A 25,042-nucleotide genomic window follows, 5' to 3' on the forward strand; every position below is an offset into this window, starting at 1 on the left:
CTTCTAGGTGGCTCTTGGCTATTGCCATCAAAACCTCTTCGAACTTCTGCTCCATCTTCAGCTGAAGAGAGGCCATGGAGTCAGCAGTATGTTGGATCAGATGCCCTGGATTCTCCATTCGATCGTACACATGCCCTAATTCTGTCTCTAGCAACTCAACCCTCTTGAGTTGAGCTCCTCCAACCTCCTTCCTTCCTTTATCTCCAACCCTAATCCCAGATGAATGCTCTGATACCTTTTGTTATGAACTTACTTAATTTAATGAGTAACCACAACAAGAACAACACAATGTAAAGAACAGAATGCAATTCCTTTACTATTACTCAACAAAATCAAGAACAAAAGGATTGGTTAGCTGATTCGAGATAGCCACTCTCCCAAAAAGGAAACAATTCCAGGTTTAACAGAAAAGATCGATATCTCACTTCCTATCCCACTACCCACTTATACTATCAGTCATAACAACTAAATAATATAAAATACCCATAATGCCCCTGTACCATCAAGATGCTCTTTATTTGATGATTATCCCAAACTACCCTTTCTCTAAAATAAGGTGACCAGAGTATGTGCATAACATAATTTAATGTTCCTTAAAAGAACTAAAGGAAAAAGTCAATGGAACACTTGGATACCAAGATACTTGGATGTAGGTCAGGCTTCATGTCATTACAGTCGAAGGTCAACCACAAGACATTGTATCCTCTTTGGTAAAAATCTACTGTCCTGGAAAAATGAAGCAACATATAGTTTCCTTACCTAGCTAGTGCAAAATATGAATAGAACGACACCAACACGTGAATTGACATGGATTTGATGTCTCAAGCTCAAAAATCAAGGAACCACACAAGTAAATCGATGGATAGCATGTATTGCAACATTGAATCCAAGAACCAGATTTTTCATGAATGAACAAAACACATGGAAGTGGATTGTCACTTTTCTTAGGAAAAAATAGTTGGTACTTCTAGCAAGCCACCAATCATAACAATATTCTTCACAACTCCCCAACAGGACGTGGTCTTCACAAGAAACAATGCATAAATTGAAATTCTAATTACGTGAACCAAAGCATTAAATGATCTACAAGTTCAATCCTAGTATTCAATCAAAGAACATGTGAATGTTTTGTAGCATGGTTCAAGTTGCAACTATCATCTATATCAAATGTGAGGGAGGGTAAAAATGAATATAAAGTTATAAACAAAAGCCAAAAAGCTTCATCTGTATAACTAAAAGAAATGTCAAAAACTTCCTATTTGATGAATGGAGAAAAGGATTTAAATGGCAAGGAAAGAGCAAATTAAATGCATAAGAAATAAAGTGAAGCGTGTAGCTATTTAGATTGAACAAGCTCATAATCCTTAATGGGGATGTCCTCTAAACCTTCCTTGAGTAAATTGAGCTCATCTTTAGTCAAACTGTGTTTAGTATGAGTTGTGATCTTGGAGGAGGAGTTTTCAGCATCGACTGCCCAGCTATAAATTACCATCCCTGCCACTGCAACCAGCATCCTCATAATATTCTTGAAAGTCAATTCTGAATCAAATAAGAACCACCCAAGGCTCAGGACACATACTGTCTTCATGTGGCCTAAAACCTGAAATGAAACTGCTGAGAAATGTCCGATACATAGGTACCGACTAATGTTGCAGAAAACCACCAACGAGCATGAAAGGAGTATGAACACCTACATCACCATCACCATGCATGCGACTTACTTTATATATATATATATATATATATATATATATATATATATATATATATAATATGTTATGGATGGATATATGAGGTTTTGGTTGTTGCTTACAATTGCACCAGAAGTTATGGTCTTAATGTAATCGAATATAAGGTTTGTGCTAAGATAATAGTAAATGAAGGGACCAAATACAAGGAGTGACACAACTTGAATAGGAGCCGTCTTACTCAACAACTCAAAAGCTCCAATCGAGTACTTCTTCTACAAAGACCCTATCAACTGCAACACATGATCCATTCCTTTCCTTTGAGAAATGAGCAACATCTTCATATATAATAGATTCGACTAGTGCAAGAAATAGCATTGTACTCTCATTTATTTGTGTATTTTTTTCTTATCAACACATGCATCGTGCTTTGAAAAACCCATCCAGTTACAACGTTATATTTTTAAATGAGTAGATTTTTCAAAGTACAATACATCGCATTGAAAATTGCTTTATATTTGTATTTGTATTTGGAGGACATTAATGCTACAATTGGGTAAATTTCTGTAATAGGAACAAGTAGAATTAGATTGCCATAAAGAACAAACAAATAAAGTACATTACTATTTCTTGCATTTGATATCCTGTTAGATTAGATTAGGACAAGAAGGAAGAAGAGACATGGATTATTTTCATATCACAACTAGATTAACATGAAACTATTGCAAGCCAAGAACTAGTTCCACAACACTTTTCTATGGATGAAGAGTAGTTAGTTGATTTCTATATGTTTAGAATGAGCGACATGATTGTTGTACTTTCAGTTCTTCTTCAATTGCTAGATAATATTGTTACTGTTAGTATAAAAGAATGACAAATGGTAAGCAGAAACTAAAAATCAATTGCTCAGTTGTCGACTTACTGGAGTAGAAAACAAAGAATGTGCAAATTGTTTCTGATTCGAAGAGAAATCAAATCACAACAATTTGACAAAATCTCAAGTTCGGGTTTTTTCTGGGTTTCTGAAATATCATAACATTACTCCCTTGAACATGTCCTAAATCAAACAGGCCCATGGACTTAAACCGGGGACCTTTATGTAAATATATAATATATGTTACTAACATATATATGAACGAAAAGGTGGAATATTATTTATATGGGTAAAATACACGTTGATGTACTTACAATTTGTTGCAATGATGTGGCTAAAACAACGACACAAGCACATAAAAAACCTTCGGCATTAATTTTGACATCAGTGACAGTGCAAACACCCACGCCTATCACCACAACCACAACAGAACATTTAACTTCCTTTGAGTAATGCTTACTATGGAGGATCCACTCCATCACACAAACCACTGGAATCATGCTCAATTTTGCTATCTACAACACTCAGACCAGTCTCTTGTTAGCTTATAACTACAACAAAGCAAGATACATAAGATCAAACATATATGGTTATAATCAAGGACACAACACCAAAGTTCAAAGTAAAATATGTGGATAGAAATACATACATGGTAGAATCCAACTAAATTAAGCATAAGGCTGAAATTCATTGTTGCAATTGACATATTTGCAACAATAGAGAACCAAAGAAGTTCCCACAAAGGAACATGCATCGATAAAGTGTATCCCGTAGAATTTGACACAAACCCAACCAGTGCAGTTACAACAAAATGAAATCCTGTTAATGTTGTAGCTGGATAAAAACCAAAACAACCTAGTTAGAGGAAGATCTATTCATTACTCACTTTCATCAAGTACATAGTTCAAATTAAAGCACCAATTGGAAATATTTGATTTAAAAATGTTATTAATAGACATAATTTGTGACAACTCGAAATTTTCATTCGGTCAAAACCTAAAAGTCAATCACTTCATATTATAAGTCAATTTCAGTTCTATTTGTTTTTAACAAATTTAAAGATTCGTTTGACTATTATAATAATTATTCTTTAAATGAACGGGTGAAAGAATGTGCCGTCTCGGGTCTTGAAATTTCTAAATCGCGAATACCACGTAGCTTAGAAGTTCACGGCCAAAATTTTATGTTTGGGCCGTAAACTCCCTTAAAAACCATAAACTCATGCCTTAAGCATGAGTTTACTCCCCAATGTGTCTCATTCTTTCTTGCAACCTAAAGAGTAAACTCCAAACTCTCTCAAGTATCATCCCGGTTTTCGCCCGATTTCCCGAAAACGTAAGTGTTTCTCGACTTGATTAGTTGATATAACATAACATCTAGTGATTATATGTAACGACCCGTTACCGGTATGTTAATTCATTGGTAATTGTTGTAAGTTTTGCAAGAGGGACTCGGCGAGTTCATAGCCTGACTCGCCGAGTAGGGTCGCGACTTCGAGCATGCATGAGCCAGGGACTCGGCGAGTCCATATCCCTGACTCGGCGAGTCCATCCGTCTGGGTGAAACCCTTAAATCCCCGGGTTTCCCACTATTTAAGTCACCTTATAGCCCCCCATTCTCGCCTCCTTCACCCTCTAAAGCTGTGAGAAAGAACCCTAATCCACCTTGAGAGCTTATAAGCATTTTTGTGTGCCATTTTGTGAAGGTGTGAAGAAGGAGAAGAAGAAAGGAGCAAGGAGAAGAGTTGTGGTGCAAAGATCCAAGGGCAAATCTGAGTTATTTGAGGTATTTTCGGATTTCCCCTCTTGTTATATGCTTTAAACCTCCATTAGAGCTCTTCTAAGATCTAGTTGATGCTTGTTCCAAGCCTTATGTTTGCTTGAATGCCTTAATAAGTCGAGATATCTTTAGATCTGAATGATTGGGTGTTGTAGAGCCCAGATCTACTGCCTTTTTGGAGTTACCTTGCATATTAACCATAGATCTACCCATTTTGTGCATCTTTTAGCCTTATTTCCCTTATTCATGAGGTTGTACACGTAAAGTTGGAAACTTTACGTGGTAAATCAGCTTATTGGACTCAGATCTATCAATTGTATGTGTTGGATTCAAATAAAATCGAGTAAAAATCAGTTGCATGGCGGAAACTCGGCGAGTCGGGAAGAACGAATCGGCGAGTTGGGTCGCGAGTTCCCGATTCCTTCATTTTTTATCAGTGTCGAGTGGATCCAGTGAGTTAGAGAGTGGACTCAGCGAGTTGAGAGTAGACTCAGTGATGGAGGGACTCGGCGAGTTGTTCATACAACTCGGCGAGTCCAAGGCAATCTTCTTAAGATCAAGAACAACTCGTCGAGTTTGTTCATACGGCTCGGCGAGTCGGATGAAGATTGTCTGAGTTCTTGGATCAAGTGGGTACTCGTCGAGTCGATGCCACACTCGACGAGTAGCAGCGTGTAGAACTGAGAAGTGAGAGTAGGACTCGGCGAGTTGGGCGGCCCAACTCGGCGAGTCAGCCCAAAAGAGAGTTTACTTTGACCAAGGGTAAAAGAGTCATTTTACCCCAAGCGCAGTGTTTAGTATTTGATTGAGTGTGTTTATGGACTTGTAGCCGAGGAGATTCAGGAGCAGCAGCCGTTAGCTTCCCGAGCCACACACTCAGCAGCCAGCTTACGAGGTGAGTTTCCTTCCAGTAGGAACGGGTCTAAGGCCACAATGCCGGCCCGTTCAGTTAGCAGTAGTTCCCGGATTTAGGTCCGACGCAGTAGCTAGTATGTTTGATGCCTTCGTGGCTCGAACAGGATTTGTGTGCTATGTTTTATGCGTTAAGTGTTATGTGTTCCGGGCTACGGCCCGATGAAGTATGCCGTATATGTGTTCATGTTAGTTGATGTGTTATGCTATGCCATGTTCAGTCAGTCAGTTCCGGACTTCGGTCCGATGCAGGGGACAAGGTCCCAGTCGGTTCCGGACTTCGGTCCGATGCAGTTAGTTCCGGACTTTGGTCCGATGCAGTTAGTTCCGGACTACGGTCCGATGCAGGGGACAGGTCCCAGTTAGTTCCGGACTTTGGTCCGATGCAGTTAGTTCCGGACTTCGGTCCGATGCAGGGGACAAGGTCCCAGTCAGTTCCGGACTTCGGTCCAATGCAGTTTCCGGGCTTCGGCCCGATGCAGTGGGCGAGGCCCAATATGTGTTTATATGTTATTGTATGGTATGTGGTAGTTTGGGGGAGCTCACTAAGCTTCGTGCTTACAGTTTCAGTTTTGGTTTCAGGTACTTCCGTAAGCAAAGGGAAGAGCTCGGGGTGATAGCATCGCACACACCACAACTTAGCTTTTATCCTGGGGATGGTTTTAGTTGTTTTGGATTTGATATAGTATGATACAGTTTTCCGCACAGTATTTTATTATGATTTGGGATACATCGCGTATGTTTTCTATGTTATGATACTCATATTATGGTTTTGATTATATTGAAAAACGAAATTTTTGGGTCGTATTTTTGGGTTGTTTCAAGTTGGTATCAGAGCCCTGGTTTGAGGGATTCGGATACACTTCCGGGTGTGTCTGAACTCAAACTAAGGGAAATAAAAGATTTTAGTAAAATAAAAATGTTTTACCAAAAAGAATTTTGAAAGCGCTTAGAAAGAACGAATTGTTTTTAACAAGATAGAGGTGTGTGCATGCGGTCAGCCGAGTTCAAGTAAGTACTCCCAAATTACCCATACAAGTTAATTGTTTAGTTTCAGTTTCAGTAGAACAGCATGCTAGTATAGGACTAAGGATCTAGGAGAAAGCCTTATGTGCCTGCTTATGTGTTACAGCTTTATGAGTATTGCATGCTAGTACTGAGTAGACAGCAGTAGGATAGCCTGATTAGGTTATGCCTGTTAGTGGAAGCTTAGCATCCTATGCTAGTGCAGTTTCTTGTTATGAGAATAGTTTGGCCTGAGTCTGTTTCCCTTGTCCGAATGCTGCTTGCTTCGTGCTTGGAGGGGTTCTGAGTAATGGGAGTTAGCCATTAGGTGAACACATCACACCACATGTGATCAGGTTTGAATAATCCCAGAGTGCTGGAACTGGCCCTATTGCGCAGCTCTTGTTTGAGTCCAACCGTTGTAGGGACGGATCTTTTACTTGAAGGATTATCTGATCCTCATCACATGTGATGGTGTTTAGGTGGTGGCTAACTGGCATTATGAGGAGACCTACATCAGCTGAGGACCAGTCGTGTTAAGCTTGAGGTTTCCCTAGGGCAAACCTAGGATGAGAGTAGCAGAGAATAGCAGTAGTAGAAGTGACTTGGTGGAGTCAAGGCAGTTCTTGAGGAAAGTACGGATAGATGTGGAAGGTAGTATGGGCCCGTACTACTGAAAGCAGAGGATCCGTACTCGAATCAAGGAAGGCCAAGACAAGACCAGGAAGCTAGTAGCAGTGTCATGATCCCTTGAGATATTTCAGTGTTCTGATGTTGTTATGATATGTCTCAGAATGGTAGTTTTGCGTCCGAGACCAGCAGTCGGCAGCTCAGATGCCGGAAGGGGATCAGGATCGGGATCAGGCCCGGAGGTCGGGCAGATGGATGAGCAGACTAGAGAGTTCCTTTCTTCTGAGGTTACCCGCATCATACTGGAGCAGACTCCTGTGATCTTCCGTTCGATCAAGGAGGGTATTTTAGAGCTGATGGATGAGAGATTGAGTACTTTCCGTGCTGAGATGGCGGCCGTGATGGGGTCGCGCACACTTACGTTCAGGGAGTTCAGGGCATGCGGGGCTCCAGACTATCATGGGGCGCGGGACCCCATAGCGAGTACTAGATGGTTGGCGGATGTGGCCAATGCTTTCCACACTAGCAGGTGTCCCGAGGGGGACAAGGTCAGATTGGCGTCCTGTCTTCTGAAGGACAGGGCACGGGATTGGTGGGAGGAGATCGGACATGCCATCGGGGATGATGCGGCATTGGATGCCATGACCTGGGCTGATTTCTCTACCAGGTTCAGGGCGGAGTTTGCACCGGTCATTGAGGTGCAGCAGTTAGCTAGGGAGTTTCAGGACCTTACCCAAACTACAGAGACAGTGGCGGAGATCACCGCCAAGTTCAGGGAGAGGGCCCTTCTTGTTCCTCAGTATGCAGCCGATGAGGAGATGAAGAAGGCCCGTTATCATGAGATGTTGCGGAGTGATATCCGCATGTTTGTGAGCCGGTCCAGTTGTAAAACGCTGGACGACATGATTGCCAGAGCTAGAGAGAGGGAGATTGATCTCGAGATGGAGAAGAAGAGGAAACCGGAGGCGGTTTCGGGTTCAGGCAGTGTGGGCAAAAAGCCCAAGGTTTCAGATCACAGGTCTAGGAGTCAGCAGAGCCACGGTCGGTGTGGCAAGTGTGGGAGATTGCACGAGGGGGCGTGCAAGGCAGGGAGTTCCGGCTGCTACAAGTGCGGTCGGACTGGGCATTTGAGTAGGGATTGTACGGCCCCTGCTACTATGGTTACAACATCAGATCTGATTTGCTTTCAGTGCAATCAGAGGGGACATAAAAGGTCCCAGTGTCCCAGTTTAGCTGCAGCAGGGAAGGTGGTTGTACCTGCCCCTGCCACCTTGAGGATTATGGATGGCCGGCAGGGCCGATCTGATGCGCCAGTGGCAAAGAGCAGGGCATTTCAGATGACAGCAGAGGAGGCGCGAGCGACTCCTGATGTGGTGACGGGGTCGTTCTCGGTGAACGGCATCCCTGCTTTGGTATTGTTCGATTCGGGGGCTACCCGATCATTTGTATCGCTTGCACTTAGCAAGAGATTTAGCAGAGCTCCAGGGGAGCTGGATTGTCCATTAGAGGTTGAGATAGCAGATGATAGGACCGTGAGGGTCGGCAGAGTACATAGAGGGTGTTCCCTTCAGATATTTGATGAGCAGTTTTCAGTGGAGCTGGTTCCTATTCCCCTGCGTGGGAATAAAGTTATTGTGGGCATGGATTGGCTCAGCCCCAATAGGGCGGTGATTGATTGTGAGCTTCAGCTAGTGAGAGTTCGCACTCCCAGTGGGGGAGAGATAGTGATTCAGGGCGAGAGGCCCCAGCGAGGACCAACCTTTTGTTCCGCCGCAAGGGCGAGGCGCTATGTTCAGCAGGGTTGCGCCGATTTTGTAGCTTACGTCTTGGATGCCCGGGAGAAGGGCAAGACGACGATTGATGATGTTCCTATTGTTCGTGACTACCCGGATGTGTTTCCCGAGGATTTGCCGGGGATACCTCCAGAGAGGCAGGTTGAGTTCAGGATCGACCTAGTTCCTGGTGCGGCTCCGATAGCCAAAGCACCGTATCGACTTGCTCCCCCTGAGATGCAGGAGTTGTCTACACAGCTTCAGGAGCTGTTAGACAAGGGTTTCATTCGGCCGAGCAGTTCGCCTTGGGGAGCGCCGATCTTATTTGTGAGGAAGAAGGATGGGTCGCATCGTATGTGCATTGATTATCGGGAATTGAACAAAGTAACGGTGAAGAACCGTTACCCACTTCCGAGGATAGATGACTTGTTTGATCAGCTTCAGGGAGCGTCTTGGTTCTCCAAGATCGATCTACGCTCCGGTTATCATCAGATGAGGGTTAGAGATGAGGATGTACAGAAGACTGCTTTCAGGACCCGGTATGGTCATTATGAGTTCGTGGTGATGCCATTTGGGCTCACCAATGCCCCAGCCGTGTTCATGGATCTCATGAACCACGTGTGCAGACCGATGCTGGATCGGTCGGTGATAGTATTCATAGATGACATCTTGGTATATTCCAAGACACAGGGGCAGCACGAGGAGCACCTGCGGGAGGTGTTGGAGACTTTGAGGAGGGAGAGACTTTTCGCAAAGTTCTCCAAGTGTGAGTTCTGGTTGCGCGAGGTGCAGTTTCTTGGTCATCTCGTCAACCAGGAGGGTATTTTGGTAGATCCGGCCAAGATTGAGGCCGTGATGCAGTGGGAGGTCCCGAGGTCTCCATCTGAGATTCGGAGCTTCCTAGGGCTGGCAGGGTATTATCGGAGATTTATTCAGGACTTCTCCAAGATAGCAGTGCCGCTCACCCGACTAACCAAGAAGTCGGTGGTTTTTCGTTGGGGGCCTGAGCAGCAGGCGACGTTCGAGACTCTCAGACAGAGATTGTGCGAGGCTCCGATCCTTACCTTGCCAGAGGGAGTAGAGGACTTCGTAGTCTATTGTGATGCTTCGATCACAGGTATGGGAGCAGTATTGATGCAGCGTGGCCATGTGGTAGCTTATGCTTCGAGACAGTTGAAGCCTCACGAGGCTAATTATCCTACCCACGACTTGGAGCTGGGGGTAGTTGTATTTGCCCTCAAGATTTGGAGACATTACCTTTATGGGGTCCGCTGTACTATATACACGGATCACAAGAGTTTGCGATATCTTATGAATCAGCCGAGTTTGAACATGAGGCAGAGGAGATGGTTGGACGTGCTGAAAGACTATGATTGTGAGATCCTTTATCATCCAGGGAAGGCCAATGTGGTGGCCGATGCCCTGAGCCGCAAGGTGTCGACGGCCCCTATCAGAGATCTGTGTATGAGGATGACAGTGATCACTCCGTTGTTGGAGCAGATCAAGGAGGCTCAGATGGAGGGCCTCAAGGAGGAGAGGCAGAAGTGTGAGAGGATAGTGGGCCGAGTAGCTTCATTTGATTACGACAGTCGGGGTTTGTTGACGCTTCATGGTAGGGTGTGGGTACCGTACTGGGGTGGGGTACGACAAGTATTGATGGACGAGGCTCATAAGTCTCGATTTTCTATCCACCCAGGAGCGACGAAGATGTATCGAGATCTTCGACCTGATTATTGGTGGCCCTGCATGAAGCGGGACGTCACTTGGTATGTTGAGAGATGTTTGACCTGCCGGAAGGTCAAGGCGGAGCACTAGAGACCTCACGGCAAGATGCAGCCGTTAGACATTCCCGTGTGGAAATGGGAGGATATCACCATGGATTTTGTCACCAAACTCCCCAGGACCGCACGTGGAGTGGACTGATATGGGTAGTAGTGGATCGGTTGACGAAGAGTGCTCATTTTATTCTGATTCAGGAGAGTATATCGGCGGAAAAGTTAGCCGATATCTATGTGCGGGAGATTGTGGCACGCCATGGAGTGCCGGTATCGGTGGTGTCGGACCGAGATGTTCGTTTCACGTCCAGATTCTGGAAGCGGTTCCACGACGAGATGGGTACTCGTCTCCATTTCAGCACTGCTTTCCACCCTCAGACTGACGGGCAGAGGGAGAGGACGATTCAGACTCTTGAGGACATGCTTAGGGCATGTGTTCTAGATTTTGGGGGCAGTTGGGATACATATCTTCCGTTAGCAGAATTCTCGTATAACAACAGTTATCATGCGAGCATTGATCGACCTCCTTTTGAGATGTTATATGGCAGGAAGTGCAGGACCCCGATTTGTTGGGGCGAGGTCGGTCAGCGAGTCATAGGGAGCACCGAAGTGGTGCTCAAGACGACTGAGTTGATCCAGCAGGTCCGTAGTAGGCTGCAGACTGCGCAGAGTCGGCAGAAGAGCTACGCCGACAGGAGGCGTTTGGACTTGGAGTTCCAGGTGGGAGATATGGTTCTTCTAAAAGTCTCACCTTGGAAAGGTGTCATCAGGTTCCGGAAGAGGGGCAAATTGGGCCCCAGATTTATTGGTCCTTTCAGGGTTTTGGCCCGGGTGGGTCGGGTTGCTTATCGATTGGATCTTCCCGAGGAGCTTAGTCAAATACACAACACCTTCCACGTGTCGCAGTTAAGGAAGTGTTTGGTGGATGAGACAGCAGTCGTTCCCCTAGAGGACATTCAGGTTAATAGCGGCCTGAATTATATTGAGAGGCCGGTCGCGATTCTGGAACGGAAGATCAAGACCTTGAGGAACAAGGTAATTCAGCTAGTGAAGGTGCAGTGGCAGCACCGGAAGGGGTCTGAATGGACGTTGGGGGCTGAGGAGGAGATGAGAGCGCACTACCCGGAGATATTTGCAGATACAGCCGAAGCAGACTTCGAGGACGAAGTCTGAGACAAGTGGGGGAGAATTGTAACGACCCGTTCCCGGTATGTTAATTCATTGGTAATTGTTGTAAGTTTTGTAAGAGGGACTCAGCGAGTTCATAGCCTGACTCGCCGAGTAGGGTCGCGACTTCGAGCACGCGTGAGCCGGGGACTCGGCGAGTCCATATCCCTGACTCGGCGAGTCCATCCGTCTGGGTGAAACCCTAAATCCCCGGGTTGCCCACTATTTAAGTCACCTTATAGCCCCCCATTCTCGCCTCCTTCACCCTCTAAAGCTGTGAGAAAGAACCCTAATCCACCTTGAGAGCTTATAAGCGTTTTTGTGTGCCATTTTGTGAAGGTGTGAAGAAGGAGAAGAAGAAAGGAGCAAGGAGAAGAGTTGTGGTGCAAAGATCCAAGGGCAAATCTGAGTTATTTGAGGTATTTTCGGATTTCCCCTCTTGTTATATGCTTTAAACCTCCATTAGAGCTCTTCTAAGATCTAGTTGATGCTTGTTCCAAGCCTTATGTTTGCTTGAATGCCTTAATAAGTCGAGATATCTTTAGATCTGAATGATTGGGTGTTGTAGAGCCCAGATCTACTGCCTTTTTGGAGTTACCTTGCATATTAACCATAGATCTACCCATTTTGTGCATCTTTTAGCTTTATTTCCCTTATTCATGAGGTTGTACACGTAAAGTTGGAAACTTTACGTGGTAAATCAGCTTATTGGACTCAGATCTATCAATTGTATGTGTTGGATTCAAACAAAATCGAGTAAAAATCAGTTGCATGGCGGCAACTCGGCGAGTCGGGAAGAACGACTCGGCGAGTTGGGTCGTGAGTTCCCGATTCCTTCATTTTTTATCAGTGTCGAGTGGATCCAGTGAGTTAGAGAGTAGACTCAGCGAGTTGAGAGTAGACTCAGTGATGGAGGGACTCGGCGAGTTGTTCATACAACTCGGCGAGTCCAAGGCAATCTTCTTAAGATCAAGAACAACTCGTCGAGTTTGTTCATACGGCTCGGCGAGTCGGATGAAGATTGTCTGAGTTCTTGGATCAAGTGGGTACTCGTCGAGTCGATGCCACACTCGACGAGTAGCAGCGTGTAGAACTGAGAAGTGAGAGTAGGACTCGGCGAGTTGGGCGGCCCAACTCGGCGAGTCAGCCCAAAAGAGAGTTTACTTTGACCAAGGGTAAAAGAGTCATTTTACCCCAAGCGCAGTGTTTAGTATTTGATTGAGTGTGTTTATGGACTTGTAGCCGAGGAGATTCAGGAGCAGCAGCCGTTAGCTTCCCGAGCCACACACTCAGCAGCCAACTTACGAGGTGAGTTTCCTTCCAGTAGGAACGGGTCTAAGGCCACAATGCCGGCCCGTTCAGTTAGCAGTAGTTCCCGGATTTAGGTCCGACGCAGTAGCTAGTATGTTTGATGCCTTCGTGGCTCGAACAGGATTTGTGTGCTATGTTTTATGCGTTAAGTGTTATGTGTTCCGGGCTACGGCCCGATGAAGTATGTCGTATATGTGTTCATGTTAGTTGATGTGTTATGCTATGCCATGTTCAGTCAGTCAGTTCCGGACTTCGGTCCGATGCAGGGGACAAGGTCCCAGTCGGTTCCGGACTTCGGTCCGATGCAGTTAGTTTTGGACTTTGGTCCGATGCAGTTAGTTCCGGACTTCGGTCCGATGCAGTTAGTTCCGGACTACGGTCCGATGCAGGGGACAAGGTCCTAGTTAGTTCCGGACTTTGGTCCGATGCAGTTAGTTCCGGACTTCGGTCCGATGCAGGGGACAAGGTCCCAGTCAGTTCCGGACTTCGGTCCAATGCAGTTTCCGGGCTTCGGCTCGATGCAGTGGGCGAGGCCTAATATGTGTTTATATGTTATTGTATGGTATGTGGTAATTTGGGGGAGCTCACTAAGCTTCGTGCTTACAGTTTCAGTTTTGGTTTCAGGTACTTCCGCAAGCAAAGGGAAGAGCTCGGGGTGATAGCATCGCACACACCACAGCTTAGCTTTTATCCTGGGGATGGTTTTAGTTGTTTTGGATTTGATATAGTATGATACAGTTTTCCGCACAGTATTTTATTATGATTTGGGATACATCGCGTATGTTTTCTATGTTATGATACTCATATTATGGTTTTGATTATATTGAAAAATGAAATTTTTGGGTCGTATTTTTCGGTTGTTTCATTATACATCCTTTAATCCATCCATTTATATGTTTTGACTAGTTTTCCAAAACACTAAGAACACCAAGAACACACACTAGTGTTCTTGGACTTTTAGTTCATTTCAAGCTTCCACAAAGTAAGTACCTCTATCCTAGAGTCATTTAAAGCTTTCTATACATATTAATATTAAAGAAAAGTCCCAAGAACACCAAGAACAAGGTGTTCACGGTTTTCTCCCCAATGTGTCTCATTCTTTCTTGCAACCTAAAGAGTAAACTCCAAACTCTCTCACGTATCATCCCAGTTTTCGCCCGATTTCCCTAAAATGTAAGTGTTTCTCGACTTGATTAGTTGATATAACATAACATCTAGTGATTATACATTCTTTAATCCATCCATTTATGTGTTTTGAATAGTTTTCCAAAACACCAAGAACACTAAGAACACACACTAGTGTTCTTGGACTTTTAGTTCATTTCAAGCTTCCACAAAGTAAGTACCTCCATCCTAGAGTCATTTAAAGCTTGCTATACATATTAATATCAAAGAAAAGTACCAAGAACACAAAGAACAAGGTGTTCACGGTTTTGGGAGGCTCCCAAAACCGTAAACACCAAGAATAGGACCAAAGTGGTGCCTTAGGGTGCCTAGATGCTTCACAATGCCTTAGGGACTTGTCTAGATCCATCATTGATGAGTTTATCACACAAAAAGGACAAAAACCTCATATTTATATGTGTTTACGGTTTGGGGATCTCCCAAAACTGTAAACACCCCAAAAGGGTGTTTAAATGTCCCATATTTACTCCTAATGCCTAGAATCTAACCTAGACTATTACCATGATGAGCTAAGGACTTGAAAACACCAAAATGCCTAAGTCCATGAGAGTTTAAGGTAGTAAACTCATGGAGAAATGGTCCATAAACCGTAAACTCCATTTAGGAGTGTTTTGATGCCACACAACACTTCCTAAGGCTTAAACATGAAGTAGGAATGTTTGGATTGGCTTAGAAGACTTCAAAACAAGAAATGGTCAAAAGATTATGAGCTTACGGACGTAAGATCAAGAGTTTATGACCGTAAACTCAATAGGATACGGTCTATGGGGAGAAAACTCATATTAGGGGTTCCCTTGAACCCTAAAACCCAATAGCCTTGCCCTACAACGCTTAGATGCAATCCTTGAGGCCAATAACACTTGATAAAGGTGTTTAGCATGCCCTATGGTGTCTTGAATTTGTTTATTAGTTGTTTATAGACTAATTTGATACATATATATATATATATATATATATATATATATGATATTATATGTTAACTAGGATCATAGCGTGTGTTCAAGACTTCACTTGACACCTAGCCATCCTACCTCTTCAGTTCATCCGTACCACTCACAACTGGTGAGTTCATACCCCTTAATCAATGTTTAAAATGTTTTTAAATGCTTTTAGAGGGGGGGGATACAAGTAGAATCATGCTAGTTATTATATCAATTACATGTGATTAATAAGCAACATTCAAATGATTTACTACACATTAACTGTTTTACCAAACAGTTTTCTATAAATGATTTTCATAAATGTTTTATATGTTTAAAACTCCTTATTAAACTGTTCTTTATATACTGTATGTTTCATTTCAAACTCATTTACAATTATGTTTCAAACAAATGTTTTCGTTATACTTATAGGCTAACATCAAGTCAACCTTTACTTAGATAGGAATCATGTTCAAAAGTGTTACAAAACTTATTTTATGCTTTTATATTGTCAATTGCATGCCTATATATATGTATAATTATATAAGGAATGTTTAAAAGGCTTAGGAAGGCCTGCCCGCCCTATATCCTTTTCGCCCTTGAGATGTGGTCTAGTGGGATATCGGGTATCCGTCCGAAGGTCGTTTAAATATTAGTTATAGATCATGTGTACATATATAGTCATAAATGTTCTTCCAGTTCATTCAATACCCTTAGGTAGCAAGGGTATATGTCCATGTTCATACGTACCAGTTACATTACTAGTAAGCTACCATAGGGGTAGTTCAGGAAGATACTAGAACTATTACTAGAACACGATATCATATAACGAGTCAGTTCATTCATGAGTCAATACTTGATAGATAGAGAGAGAACACACGTTACAGCTAGTACACACAGTACATTACTATACATGCTAGATAGAGAGAGAACACACGTTACAGCTAGCACACGTAGAACATTACAGTACATTACTATAATATTACATATATATGTTTACATGATTACATTTACATGAGTACATTTACATAAACACGCTTACATGAGTACGTTTACATAGATAATATATGATGAGTTATTATTACATTTTATATGTATAGATTATGTTATATAATCCTCATTCTTATCTTTACCTTGTGATACAATCACATAATCGACGAGATAGATTGGATTTAATATCCTAGTACCAAAGGATAAATTGCGGGATTAACCATTCCTAGAATCTCTGTTAGCTACAGAGGTAAAAACATATCCACGGATGTCAACGGTTGATACCATTACAGGTATACTTTAAGGGACTAACTATTCCTACACCCAACTGTTAGCAACAGAGGTAAATGTACATCTACGAATGTCTTCAGTTAACACTGTTAGTTACCCTAGTACCAAAGGGTAATACTTAGGTTATTTATATTATTACCTTTATCTTATGACTCATTTACATAACCGATGAGGTGATTTATATTTGAGTATCCTAGTACTAAAGGATACAATTTCTTATAATAATAATAATAGTAGTACAGCCGGGTCTTGGTAGAAGGCTACATTTAGAGCAGTTAGGTCTTGGTAGAAGGCTACGTTCAGAGCAATTAGGTCTTGGTAGAAGGCTACATTCGTAGCAGTCGGGTCTTTCTAGAAGGCTACATTTAGAGCAGTTAGGTCTTGGTAGAAGACTCCTTTTTATAATAGTAGGAATCATAGGGATTTCTAGGATTTTTCAAACGTTTACAGTTGTTCTACAAACATTTTCATACTTATACGAGCTTCCTTTCAAAACAATTTCAAGTCTTTCATTACAAGTTTTACAAATTAAGACACATTAATACTTATGATCTCACCAGCTTTAAAGCTGATACTCCCTTTCAAAATAACTTGTATCCTCAGGTCAACGATAGACAGATACTGATGTAAGGTTTAGAGAAGATGGAGCTCGATCAAGACTCATCTTTCATTTTGATTATACTTTAGTGCCTATTATAATTTGACAGAACACACTTGTATTAAAATTTATATTATTAATGCAATGGATGATGTTGTTGCTTTTTACTAATTTTCATTGTTGTGATACTGTACATGACGTCCTCCGCCCCAGAACGTTTCCGCCGTTCATGGTTTTGGGGAGTGACACAATTTCAACATTATCTTTTAGAAGTAGCCAACGATAAAAAGATGAATGTCAATGTCTAACCAAACCACATTTGGCAATAATGCAAGCCCACAATGAACTGCAAAGCGATGTATCAAATGGTGAAGCAAAACCCCTATACCTACTGAATAATTCAAATTCCACATGAACCAATAAGATCATGCATGTGAAATCTTTATTCATTCCCACCCAAGATTGACATGCATACAAGTCTTTTTTACAAACGATGATGGGCTAAATTCCAGATCTACTACACATTTAAGGGTTTGCAGTAGCTAGTGAGACGTAAAATTATAGATGGGATCTAAAGGAGAGATGACTGTGTTAGTCAATGTTGACCAGGTATTTTAGTAGAATAAAAATGCACGTTGAGTTGTTGAAGAACGTTGCTGTGTTTTCTGATTTTCTATTATTTTTAGTCTATTTAAGTATCTTAGTTTAGCTTCATTTTTGTATGCAATCTCTGTAACAACTTTCAGTCACTTTAATAAAGCGTTAAGCATTCGACTACTTTTCATTCCTCTTTTACCCCTGTTACTAAATTAGCCCTGCCCACCAACAAGTAGTATCAGAGCTTTGAGGTTCTGATCATTTGTGTATACCCAAGATCATCAGATACGACGCCATGACAGTTGCATCCTCATCAAACCCACCCAAAGACAACTCGTATCCTCTTCAATGCCCGATGCTAACCTCATCAAATTACAACACATGGTCGATTAAGATGGAAGCCATTATGGACGCCCATGGATTATGGGATGCCATCGAGCCACCAACCGGTGTGGTTGTGGACGAGAAAAGGAGCAAGCAAGCTCGAGCCTTTATCTTTCAATCGATCCCGGAAGAGATGCTTGCACAAGCTGCCAAAAAGAAGACAACCAAAAAAGCGTGGGACTCTCTAAAGTCATGGTACATGGGTGCAGAACGAGTCCAGAAAGCAAGACTACGGGTGTTGAAAAGTGAATTCGACGGACTTCAAATGAAAGACACGAAGACCATAGATGATTATGCAGGGAGGATATCAGCAATGATTTCAAAATTTGGGAGTGCAGGGGCAATTCTAGAAGATGAAGAATTGGTGAGAAAGCTATTCGACACTATCCCATAAAGATTTATAAATCTTGTGGCTTCAATTGAACAAAGCTCCAACATGGAGTCCATGCCATTCGAGGAGGCAATTGGGCACTTAAAGGATTATGAGGATCGACTCCGACTCCGGAAGGAAAACTCAGGTGGTGACAATGCTTTTTTATTTGCAAAGTGGGAGGGATCCTCAACTCATCCAAGCCCAAGCAAGTTAAACACGACGGGTGGTCGTGGAAGAGGAAGAAATAGTGACAGGGGAGGAAGAGGCAGTTCGCGAGGTCGGGGGTCGACTCGTGGAAGAGGTGGGCGTTTCGGTGGTAATTCACGTCAAGAAGCAAATAATTCCAACCGGAAACCACGAGACAAAAGCCATATAAGATGTTACGAGTGCCAAGAACTTGGCCACTATGCTTCCGAATGTAAAGCCAAGAACAGCAAGATCATGAGGTGAACTTAGCTGCAGATGAAGATGGACCCGCATTGCTGTTAACTGTACACGGAGAAGAAAACACAAGTATGGTTCTTCTAAATGAGGAGAAGGTGTATCCGAACCAATTGAAGGAAAGAGAAAATAACAACATGTGGTATCTAGATAATGGGGATAGTAACCACATGGCGGGCTCTAAGGCTCTATTTGCAGAATTAGATGAGAAGGTGACTGGGCAAGTGCAATTTGGAGACTAGGGGTGTGTATGAGGCGGTTTGGTTCAGTTATTGGTTAAAATCGAACCATAACCATTATGATTGGTTAATGCATTTTGGTAGCCATTGGGTATGGTTAATATTGGTTATGGTTAATGGTTTTGGTTAATGGTTAATATTGGTTAACCATAATGTTCAAAATAATATAAATGACGAAAGTATATTGGCATAAAAAATGAAAATAGAATACCAAAAAGTCCTCGATGCCAATGTTTGTAACCTAGCTTATAGTAATAGAATAAATTATGTACCTTTAACACTTAGAATGAGATAACACATAGTCACATTCAAAATAGGAAACATTCAATAAAATATAACACATTAAGAAAATTGGCATTAAGAATTTCATATATTGATAATTGATATTAATATCAAAATAAAGTCAAACATTCATACACGTTCAATACGATTAAATCAAAAGCTATAAAATAAAAGAGCCAAACATTCATATTATGTGTTATTGACTTATTAGATAAAAAAAGACAATCACTCATATACATTCAATATGATTAAATCAAAAACAGTAAATAAAAAAAGGAGTAAATTACACGAATGGTCCCTATGGTTTGGGTAATTTGCACGTTTGGTCCCTAACTTACTTTTTTAACTCAGAAGGTCCTTACTGTTTGTTTTTGTTACGTGTTTGGTCCCTTCTATTTGTTTTTGTTACGCGTTTGCTCCCTATCTTACCTAAAAAGACTATTATTTGATTAGGGAAAGATGATGGGATAGGTAGGGTAAGGTGAGTGGAGTGGGGTTGAGAGTATGTTTATTTAAATAAATTAAAAAATCAAGCGCAAAATAGTTTTTTTAGGTAAGATAGGGACCAAGCGTGTAACAAAAACAAACAGTAGGGACTTTCCGAGTTAAAAAAATAAGTTAGGGACCAAACGTGCAAATTACCCTAAACCATAGGGACCATTCGTGTAATTTACTCTAAAAAAAGCAAAAAAAAAAAAAATCAAAAAAGTACATTCTTAATATATCATAAAGTCAAGAAGAACCAAAAACTTAACTTACCTACAGTCTTGATTATAAAGTCAAAAAATCCTTCGAATAGGACTATAAAGTCAAAACAATCTTTGGTTAGGATTAACGGTGTGAGAAGCCTTCGATTACGATTACAATTACGGGTGTGAAGATTAAACTAATTGTGAATAATGTTTACAAATTAAAGAATTAGACGATTATGAATTAAAACATTAATCAATAATCTAACTCAATGAATGATTGGAAGATTCTGTGTGTCTGCGTGATAAGCTTTTGATGGTTTGATTGCTCGTTCGTCTCTTAATAAGTGATGATTAATGGGTTATATTTTCAATATTTTAATGGATCTTAAATAAGTTCGACTATATTATTTTATATATAATCTATAATTTTTATATATTAAAATATAAAGTTAGCGGTTTGGTTAATAATGATTCGATTAACCCATAAAACTATAACCGAACCGTTAGTTATCGGTTAACAAAAATTAGAAACTGAACCAACGGTTTTTAAAATGGTTTGATTATTATGGTTCGGTTATATCGGTTAATTTGGTTTTGGTTCAGTTTTTCGGTTATTATGCTCACCCCTATTGGAGACGGCTTTAAGGTTCCTATTAAAGGGAAAGGCACTCTACTGTTTGATTGCAAGACTGGTGATCAATTCGTCATTCCAGATGTGTACTATATCCCAGCCTTGCACAACAATATAATTAGTTTGGGATAGATGACGGAGGAGGGATACGATATTGGAATGAAGAATGAATTTCTAAGGATGTATGATGAAGCTGGCTGCTTAATAATGAAGGTACAAAGGTCAAAAAATAGACTTTATAAGATAAAACTCACACCTAGGAAATCCACATGCTTAGCTATAAGTATAAGTGATGACTCATGGTTGTGGCATGCACGTATGGGCCACACAAATTTTAAGATGCTGGAAGAAATGACACGGAAGCAGATGGTGACAGGGATGCCTCTCGTATCTCATCCAACACAGGTGTCTGAAGGATGTATGGTAGCTAAGCAACCTAGACAGAGTTTTCCAAAAGCGACCCAATGGAGAGCTAAGGAACCGCTTCAACTGTTACACGCAGACCTTTGTGGACCCATCACACCTGCAACAAAGGGTGGCAATCGGTACTTTTTACTAATTGTCGATGATTATTCCCGATACATGTGGGTGTACTTGATCAAAACCAAAGACAAAGCTCTTGGAATGTTCCAGAAATTCAAGTTACAGGTTGAAAAGGAAAGCGATTATAAGATCAAAATGTTGAGAACCGACCGGGGGGGGGGGGGTGAGTTTAACTCCACTCAGTTTTTGAATTTTTGTGAAGAAGCTGGCATGCGACGCCAATTGACGACTCCACACACGCCCAAGCAAAATGACTTTGTGGAACGACGCAATCGAACTATTCTGGAGATGACAAGGTCCTTGCTCAAAGCCATGACAGTACCAGATCAATTTTTGGGAGAAGCTGTGCGTCACTCGGTGTACTTGTTGAACCGAACTGGAACAAAGGCACTCAAGGACGTGACTCTATACGAGGTCTGGAAGGGGTCAAAGTCGTCGGTCGCACACCTCAAGGTTTTTGGATGTGTAGGTTTCGTCAAGAAATTACGAGGCTTAACCAAGCTAAGAAATCATTGTGAGACCATGATTTACTTGGGGGCAGAAGACGGAACAAAGGGGTACCGATTGTACAATCCTAGGAATCGTAGGATTGTAATTGCAAGGGATGTGGTGTTTGAGGAGTCAAAGGTATGGGCCTGGAAAGAGGAATTAACTCACGAACCACTTACCACACCTTACTGGACTAATGTTTTAGTCCAAGAAGCAACCCAATTATAGCCAGCCCAAGAGCAGCCAATACCAGATAACGTGAATGCGGCACCGACTAGAAATTACACACGATCTCCCAATTTCAGATCAAACGATATTCCAATTGATGACACACCGATATCAACCTCACCTGGAGATGGGTCACGAGCAACATATTCAAATCAATTATTGGGAATTTATGAAGATGATGGGTCAGCAGCCTCATTCGATGACACCCCAGTAAAGGGATTTCGCTCAATCAACGAGATTTACTAGAATACAGAGAGGATGGATGAAGATGAGGTGCAAAGGCTGTATGAGCGAAATCAAGAACTGTTGTTGATCCATGATGAACCCACAACATTTGAAGAAGCATCAGTTGAAAGAAACTGGAAGCTAGCTATGGAGGCGGAACTAAAATCGATCGAGAAAAACAATACCTGGGTTTTGACCAAATTGCCACCAAACCGAAAGGCAATTGGGTTAAAATGGGTATTTAAATTGAAAAGAGATACATCAGGAAACGTGATCAAGCACAAGGCCCGATTAGTCGCAAAGGGGTATGTTCAAGAAAAAGGCATCGACTTTGAAGATGCTTTCGCACCAATGGCTCGTTTGGAAACTATACGACTAATCCTGGCATTAGCGACAAAAGAAAACTGGCTTGTACATCACTTATATTTCAAGTAAGCTTTTCTACACGGTGACCTCAAGGAGGAGGTGTATGTCTCTCAGCCAACTGGGTTCTCGGTCAAAGGAAAGGAGAATCTGGTCTATCGTCTCAGAAAGGCACTGTACGGATTAAGACAGGCTCCAAGAGCATGGAATGTGAAGCTAGATTAGTCACTCAAAGGACTAGGATTCACCAGATGTGCTCAAGAACAAGCAATCTATAAGGTACACAAATCCAATTTAATCCTCATTGTAGGAGTATATGTGGATGACCTTATAGTTACTGGCTCAAGTGAGAAAGGAATTCTAGAATTCAAGAAAAGAATGAAGCAATTGTTTGACATGAGTGACTTGGGACTTCTATCCTATTACCTGGGAATAGAAGCACATCAAGGGAAGAATGGCATTATGCTTTCACAGCAGGGGTATGCAAGGAAGATTCTAAAACTAGCAGGAATGGAAGAGTGCAACAGCTCACAATATCCAATGGAAGCCAAGTTGAAGCTGACCAAGGATGAACAGGGGGAACCTGTAAATGCAACAAACTATAGGAAGTTGGTTGGAAGCCTAAGATATCTAGTACATACAAGACCTGATCTTAATTTCAGCATTGGTGTTGTGAGCAGGTATATGCAGAACCCAAAGCAAAGCCATTATGCAGCCATAAAGCATATCCTAAGATATGTGAAAGGAATAATAGAGTATGGTCTAATGTATCGCAGAGGAGGTGATGGTATGTTAGTAGGGTACAGTGACAACAACTACAGTGATGATCGGGAAGATGGAAGAGGAACCACAGGTGTGACTTATTATTTCTCGGGAAATCTGATAACATGGACCTCACAAAAGCAACAAACTGTTGCTCTAAGCTCGTGTGAGGCGGAGTACATGGCTGCAACTGCAGCTGCTTGTCAGGGTTTATGGTTGAGAAATTTGGTGAGTGACCTTGTTGGAAGAAAAGCTCAAAAGGTGAAGTTGCTTGTGGACAATCAATCTGCTATTGCTCTTATAAAGAATCCAGTTCACCATGGGAGAAGTAAACATATAGATACCAAATACCATTTTATTCGTATGTGTGTTGAAAGGGAATAGATTAATGTGGAGCATGTAAGTGGGGACCAACAAAGAGCTGATGTATTGACAAAAGCAATGCCTCAGATCAAATTTGCTGAGATGAGAAAGCTGATAGGTGTTGAGTACCTGAAGAAGAAGGTCAACATTGAGGGGGAGAATGTTACTCAATGTTGACTAGGAATTTTAGGAGAATAAAAAGGCACGTTGAGTTGTTGAAGAACATTGCTGTGTTTTCTGATTTTCTGTTATTTTTAGCCTATTTAAGTATCTTAGTTTAGCTTCATTTTTTATGCAATCTCTGTAACAGCTTTCAGTCACTTTAATAAAGCGTTAAGCATTCGGCTACTTTTCATTCCTCTTTTACCCCTGTTACTAAATTAGCCCTGCCCACCAACAGACTGACCAAATGTGAAAGCATAACCCTTGGCAGACATAAGTTGCTTATTGGCCATAATGATTCCAACAGAACTTATGATATTCATATATAGCTCATGCACCAACATCCGACACGGAAGAAGATTTCTTATCTTTCTCCATTTCTTTCTCTTTTTCTCTCTTACTCACTGAGGTGTTTAGCAACTCTAGTGAATGATGGATACAACCACAGATTATGTATCGCAATATGATCTGAGAGATGCCACTGCGGAAACATCGACTTAGACTGACGTCAATCTTTAAGAAGATGTCAAATGCATGTAGAATTGAAGGAGAAAAATCGAGTATTAATGTATTGGGACAATCATTAACGATAGAACACTGATGGCAACTAAAGAAAATAACAAAACAAAGATTCTAAAACTAAGAAAATACTACTTCAATGTGTATAATTCATTAACAAACTTGTTGTTTATGTCTACTGTTGCGACTAATTAATGTTGGTTATTTTCATAACCAAAATGTAAAACGCGGAAGCATAATATGAAGATCTTTAATCTCGAATCTAATTAAAAGAAAACTTAAACATGAAAAAATGATTACATACCTTTTCCATTGAGATTTTCGGATCTAGAGACTAGGAAGAGCTTTCCAGTTGATCTCAAGAACTCTCTCTAAAATCCCTCAGCAATGAACCATACGAATTTCTTAGTGTATTTTTGTGTGTTTTGATTTTCTCTTCATCACATGTATTTATAGATGGATATAAACCCTAATGTGAGAGATGGAAGGGATCTTGAGGATCTTGAGTCAAACCGGGAACTCAACCTACATGGTAAGTATATATTCTATAAATCAGTCCATCAACAATTTATATTCTTACCATAATAAATTGATTTCATGATAACATTACATATATATGAAGTGGTCCCATAATTATCTAAGAATCTCCCACTAGACCACAAATATATAAATGTACATATAACCGTATAAGCGCTTTAATGAATGCTATCATAATATTGGTACCCTTAAACAATCTCGTCCATTAATCATAATAGTATAGTATCAAAGCGGTCTTCGTTACAATTTACGTAACTAAACCTATCAATGGTCACATATACATATATAACTAACGACATAGATTAAACATGAAGT

The 25,042-nt window shown here is 41.5% G+C and overlaps 1 pseudogene; it reads right to left on the reverse strand.

The window, feature by feature from the left end:
- Window positions 1-1,336: 1,336 nt before the first annotated feature.
- On the reverse strand, window positions 1,337-24,049 carry LOC145028727 (UDP-rhamnose/UDP-galactose transporter 2-like; annotated as a pseudogene).
- Window positions 24,050-25,042: the final 993 nt, after the last annotated feature.

Source organism: Lactuca saligna, chromosome 2 (assembly GCF_052625555.1).
Source record: "Lactuca saligna cultivar CGN05327 chromosome 2, ASM5262555v1, whole genome shotgun sequence".
Taxonomy (NCBI): domain Eukaryota; kingdom Viridiplantae; phylum Streptophyta; class Magnoliopsida; order Asterales; family Asteraceae; genus Lactuca; species Lactuca saligna.